At 39.8% G+C, this 6,608-nt stretch overlaps 1 protein-coding gene across 1 annotated transcript in view; it reads right to left on the bottom strand.

Annotated features, from left to right (window-relative positions):
- PDE1C (phosphodiesterase 1C) overlaps positions 1-6,608 on the bottom strand; it is a 283,365-nt gene that overhangs the window by 236,552 nt on the left and 40,205 nt on the right. The window lies entirely within an intron of this gene.

Genomic DNA, 6,608 nt, shown 5'->3' on the forward strand with positions numbered 1-6,608 from the left:
TTCCATAATTCTTTTACTCAAGAACTGCTGACATTGTGGATAGTTATATTCCAAGCAACCTTAAATCAACCCAGAAAGAAGCCCTCAAAAGAAAATACAGTGCTATAAAGAAGAATCCCATTTTCTCAAGGTCTCATCTTCAGAAAGAATCTGAATATTGCTTCATTTTGAATAACACTGTTAGGAATTAGGGCAGAGCTAATTATAACTGCTGCAAGAAGCTGTACAGAACGGCAAACATCTTTCTGATTCAGGAGCAGATACTACTGGTGACAATTATATGACAAAACCAAGCATGAGATTCAAAGTATTGGGAGCAGAAATTTTATCTTTGTCTTAGAAACTTGCAACAGTGTGTGAGATCTAAATGATGCTTGCATGCATCACTTTGAAGGAAGGAAAATAAGCTGCTGATAGCTTTCCATTTTTAAAATAAATGTTCTTTACTGGCTGTTATTTAAAAGAAGCAGAATTTAATGGTGTGGTCCTTTTTCAGCTAAGCTGAGAGAAAATTTGCTGTGGTGTGGAGCTAAGTGCTCACATAGAAGAGGAGATGGAGTTCAAAGGTAGGAAGCATTGGGCACAAATGGGGGCCCAAAGGCCATATTCTCAGGTCAATTTCCACTTCTCAAAATTAAGGCTTTTCAGCCAAAAGAAGATATAAGATTTCATTTTGCCGGTGCAAGAGCAGTACTGATAGTAAAATTTAGAATATAACCACAGTTTCAAAACAACCTGAGTCAATTTATAAAGTTCAGATCAATTTATAAAGTTCAGATGGAAACCAAGTAACATACGATAGCGTTAGCAGCCTTGCTGTGAACACTTTAGTAGATTCAGATCCAAAAAATATTGGAACCAAAAATAAACGTCCCAGTCTGCAAACCACAGGCACGGTGGCTCTGACATCAGCGAGAGCTGAGTGCTCAGATGGAGGGTGTGATAATTTCCAAATGAGACTTCTCTATTATATAAAAAAATAGTTTCTAGAAATTGCTAGCAAATAATTTCGTGTGCCAATACCAGTGAGAGAACAGCCATTAGCAAGTTGTGTGGGTAAAGGTGTTGACAGTTCACGTGGTTTTACCTACCTAATGGCACTTACTGAAGTATTCTGCATGCTAGGGAGGCAACAATCTGGACAAAACTTAATCAGAAACTGGTGAGTCGAGAGAGAGCTGCACAGAACAATGAATGCAAACAGGTAACTCCAAGACCGTAGAGCAACCTGTGGCTTGGAGTTCATAGCATTCCCGAGCAGACCACAAATTCAGTTCCTCGGATGGGCACACAGGGAATGGATATCTGGACCTTGTATATCCAAGACAAATGTTTAGGGTAGATTCTCACATCTCACATTCTCCTCTAATTAAAAAGCTTCCGAAACCTCTATTCCAATGCATAAAGACATAAGATTTTATCAAGATAGAATATATTTTTTCTCTCCAGATCTGCTGATGAGACTAAATTAATTGGGGCTCGGTATTTCTTTTCCTGCTCCTTCAGAGCTCTTCACATTAATAAGAAATACATGAAGTCAACAGCCATAAAGCTCTTACCAACAAACTTGAGACTATTTTGGGGGAATTGTGTAATTGCTGTTAAATTTATTCACTTCAAAATATTCTTGGATTCTTAATTCCCTTCTTTAGGATTCTTATATACATATATATATATTTCCCATTTTACTCAAATTTAAGAACTCCGGAAAGAACTTTAGCAACTGTTTATTTAAAAACTTTGATCTCTGCTCATCAGACTCTCTAGCTGCCAAGAATAAGAAAGCCAAAAGCATGTTTTCCTTTGAAAGTTTCTTTTTGTTTTTGTTTGGTTTTGGTTGTTTGATTTTGTTTTTTAATATCAGGAGGAGCAGCTTAAATCCTGCATGACACAGGTAAACAGCCAGAACACTAAACTTGGCCCAAGCTGACTTTCTTACTCTTCTACCCATTCCTTCAATGGGATCTTTCTTTATCTGGCCATCCAGTTTCATAAAACAGGCAGGAATACACTACCTTTGAGATTTTTATTGCTCTGTTAAGCATAGCTGAACTCAACCAGTAGCTCAGTAGCTTAGCATTAGTGAGTTAATAGCTTAACTCACAATGGGAAGGCTAAGAGACACAACGTGTTTTCCATAGAAGAAGGCTAGACAGTGTCTAAGAGACCAGGCTCAAAATGACTCGGGCATTGGAAACTGCAAGGCACCCCAGTCTCGTGGTGGAACACAAGGCTATGAACCTCCTATGGTGGAGATGATAACTAGATAGACGGTGCATCTCAGATGCACTTTTGATGACTCTAAAATCCAAATATCATCCTCTGCACTGCTCTCTGCCCATGTATGATTTATTTCATAAACCTGCAAGGAAGTCAAGGATAGCAAGTCTAGAGCACCTAGCAGTTAATCTCGCTTCTGCCCAGACATGGACCTTGGAAAAGCCTGGTATACCCAAATAAGTGCTGCACACACATTTGAGATTCACATTGTATGGATATACAATACTTAGATGTCAATATATGCCTGCCTTCTGCACATGAGGGCAGCTAGTGTAGTCCATGCCAGAGATCAAGGTTGGCCTCCATGCTTATGAAGTCAGACCTGCAAGCAAATGTCCAGAGTTTATTCCAGGACAAAATTCAAGTGATCTACATCAAGTGGAGAAGTTTAGTCAGGATCAAGCCTTGCTCAGCCGCAGAGCAAAATGGGTTACTTACTGACAGGACTCTGTCCAAGGGGCAGCAGCTCAAACTCATTTCCATTTTGGGAGTGGGTTTGCTCCCCATCCGTGGGAGGCACAGCAGTGTTAGGACACCCACACGCTGTCTGAATTTCTCAGCTTGGGTCTTTTGATGGATCTGATATTTATGGGGACAGAAACACCAGGCTTTGCTTGTCATCAATAATACATCTATCCGATGAAGAACAAGAAGACTGTGATATCAAAAAGGAGAAGTCCATTTCTCTTTCAACAGACCAAAAAAAAACCCTTTTTCCTGGACTCGTGTGGACTACATGCAAAAGGAGAAAGTGTACAGCCTTTGAACAGTAACTAGCAGAAATCTTCTTCCTCTAATCATTCCCCCTCTGACTCATAAATCTCAATCTACCAAGAAAAACATGTGTACAGCTCTTACAAAGTGTAACATGCACCTAGAAGGGAGGCACAATTAAAACAAGAAGACGGATGAATGATGCAGGAGACATTTCATTAATGAACAGAACACTTTTCCTTTCTTATTCATGATAATGAGCATCAATAAGTAACAAGAAAGAGTAACAGATTTGCGTAAAACACCAACGAATTCAAGTTTAATGCACATAAAGTGCCTTGTAGCAACACTGGATTGAGAAAGATACTGAAAAGGTGGGTTTGGGAGATATTGCTCACACTTAAATGTTTTGTGAAACCTGAGTCTGTTGCAGATGGGTATAAAAATGAGTGAGAAAGTCTTCTACGTTTGCAACCTTGCACAGTATATGCAAGTATACATATGCACGGTATATACAAGTATATCAATGCACACACTTTTTTGTACTAAGTAATTAGAAACATAAACAAGTGATACTCATTCCATTTTTGTGCATTTTTGTGTATTTTGTGTATTTTAAAAACAAGAAGAAAAACTAACTAAAATACAGTCAAGAAACAAGTACTGATATCCAGACGTGGAGTTATGGAGAGGGAGGGAGAAAGGGAAGAAGAGAGGGAGGGAGAGAGGGATGGAGGGAGGAAAGGAGGGAGGGAAGAAGGTAGGGAGGGAGGGAGGAAAGGAGGGAGGGAGAGAGGACAAGCTTTACTCTTCCCCATGGCCAGCCCTCATCTCCCAGTTCTCCACAGTCAGGTGACCGTTCTCCAGCACAACACTGCTGCTCATTTCTCATTCTTGCATAGTTTGGGCAGCTCTTGCTGGGCTGTGTGCTGCCTAGAAGGTATCGAAACGTGAGAGAAGGTGGAAGAGGAGTCGCACAGATACAGAATCAGCTAAGGAAATCCAAACAAAATCTTCTTGCAAAGACTCCAGATCATGCATCCAGTGGAGGGTGGACTCCACTCTCCAGACTCAAAGATGAAGCAGCAGATCTGGGAAGGGAGCCCCGCAACTGCAACCAGACTTCAGCGTCAGAAACCAGTGACACCTCCAGCCAACACGCACATCTTGGCTGCCTGACAGAACTGTAGGGCCACCATCTAATATTCCTCAACATCAGTCTGAAGCCACTACCAAATGTCATATATTACTGTGCACAGAGAGTTGTTGATACACTCAACTATTCAAAAAGAAAGTGATCACAGTTCCTATAGCTGTGAACTTACATGTCTGTGCTAATACAGATTTTACACATACCAGGTCTGATGCATAAAACATTGACCAAGATACTAAACATTTCTATACATATTTCTTTCTGCTTGTCAAAGGAGAATATTTGACCATTCTGTGTTTCTGTATTTTGTGTTTATATATATTATTCCAATTGAGGTCTCCTCTGGTTTTACCAGACAAATACAGAATATGTCAGCAAGAATGGATTTAGAAATATGTATTTTAAGCATCGCAGTAATATAGCTATCCAAGACACAAAAGTATTTCTAACTGCTTGCTCAATGCAATAGCTGAGATACAAGATACTACAAAAACTCTTGCCATTCTGTCTTCATAAACCTTGTTAATATCAATCTTATGTTTGTTTCTGGTATCTTCGGAAAAGAGATTATTAAAAAATGTAAAACAAACAAACAAAAAAGACTAACAGAAAGCCTTTAAGTACAGAAAGACCTTGTGTTATATTTGCCTTGGGGGCAGGATTAGGGGGCTCCTTGTTTTGTTTTGTTCCTTACATTATAGAAGCGGGTTATTACTGTAGGAAATTAAGGCTGAAATGATTGAAATAACAACTTTCCTCCTGTTACATTTAAACGTGCTCCAAACACATGGTGTTGAACAAAATGGAATATAGCTCTCCTGCTAATTTTCCGAGCTACAGAACAATAAGCACGGCGCAGTAGAAAACAGGATCTAACACCAGAGGCTGCCAGCTGGGATTCCTGCTGCTTATTTGCGTTCGCACAAGCAGAGACGCAGTCGCGAGGAAGCGTGACTCATTTGACACTGGAGAGACATCTTCTTTTTAGCTGTGCTTGGGGGGCCAGCATCGCCACGTACCGCTCCAGCAGTGGCATCCCGAGCAGCGAGGGAGCCGCTGCTTGAGGCTGTTGTGGCAGTCACGGTGGGAAAGGGAGGCCCCGGCCTTCCCTCTGTGAAACTGGTTCGTGCCAGTCTGTATCCGCCTTCCTCAGGCCTGAGCTTCAGCCACCAGACCCCTCACCAGGACATGCTGGATGGGACAACTTGTGAAGAGCTGGGGTAGCAAGATCTTCCACTAGCACCTACGGAATGGGAAGAAAGGGCGATCCTCTACCAGACGCCATCAAGGACGTGCTTGGAGATCACCGCCTACAAGAAACCGTCATGAATCAAACATCCCTCCGTGCCAAAGGAGTCACTGCCTCCTAAACCTTCTTTTACACCATAATACGTTGGGACTACAACATGAGGGTCTCAAACTGAACACAAACACAAGAGTGCTTTTATCTTCCAGTTGCTTTAGAGAGCACTTGCCATGCAGCCTCTCATACTCCTTGCACAAATGTGCACTGGGCTTCCTTTCTTCATAAAGCCACACAGGTACAATCTACTTCACTGCAACAATTTCTTTGGGTCTCAGTCTATAAAAGTCCAAACAACTCCACATTGTACTGTAATTCCAACACAGATGATATACAGAGGATCTCTTAACATTTATAAAGCCATTTATAAAACGTTTATAATAACACACTGCTGTACGGAAACTGTTTTGCTAAATTACATTTTCCAAGTCATCAGACCTTACTATTCTATTTACAATCTCACTTATTCCAAGAGTCACCCCTACTCACATAATCAAATCATGCCATTTGAAATGCTCTGACATTATTTTGTCATATAAAATGGTTGAAATGATCTTGATTACAGCAAAGTAGAGATTGCTCCTACCCAGAATTTATTATGAGAAGTGAAAGCTGAAAAAGACTTAGAACTCTTGAAACAACAGATTTTAAATATCAGAGAGAAAATGTTTAAAATCCATTAAAAATAACAGGTCATCATAAAAGGAGAATCCAGCTTCTGAAACATTAGGCCTGAATAATTTTACTAGAAACATTAGATAACGAGAACATGCTATAAAAGCGCAGAACTTATTATGTAGGCTGACATAAAGTTACTCCATGGCATTTTTTTTTAAATAGCAAACAGCATAAACAAGATATCTGAAAGTACTATCTAAGAAAATGACTTAAATAAGTACCTTCAAAATACTGATTATATGAAGACTGAAATAACTTTTTCAGACTAAGGTATAACTGTAATCACAGACCTTAAAATGGAGAAATTTATCCAAAGTAAATTGTTTTATACTTGCACATGCATGTGTTAATTATAAAAGTACAGCATAAATTTTTAACAAATAATGGAAAAGGAAAAGGAAAAGGAAAAGGAAAAGGAAAAGGAAAAGGAAAAGGAAAAGGAAAAGGAAAAGGAAAAGGAAAAGGAAAAGGAAAAGGAAA

The sequence above is a fragment of the Nothoprocta perdicaria genome, unplaced genomic scaffold, assembly GCF_003342845.1.
Source record: "Nothoprocta perdicaria isolate Ctin4 unplaced genomic scaffold, notPer1 scaffold_87, whole genome shotgun sequence".
NCBI classification, from domain to species: domain Eukaryota; kingdom Metazoa; phylum Chordata; class Aves; order Tinamiformes; family Tinamidae; genus Nothoprocta; species Nothoprocta perdicaria.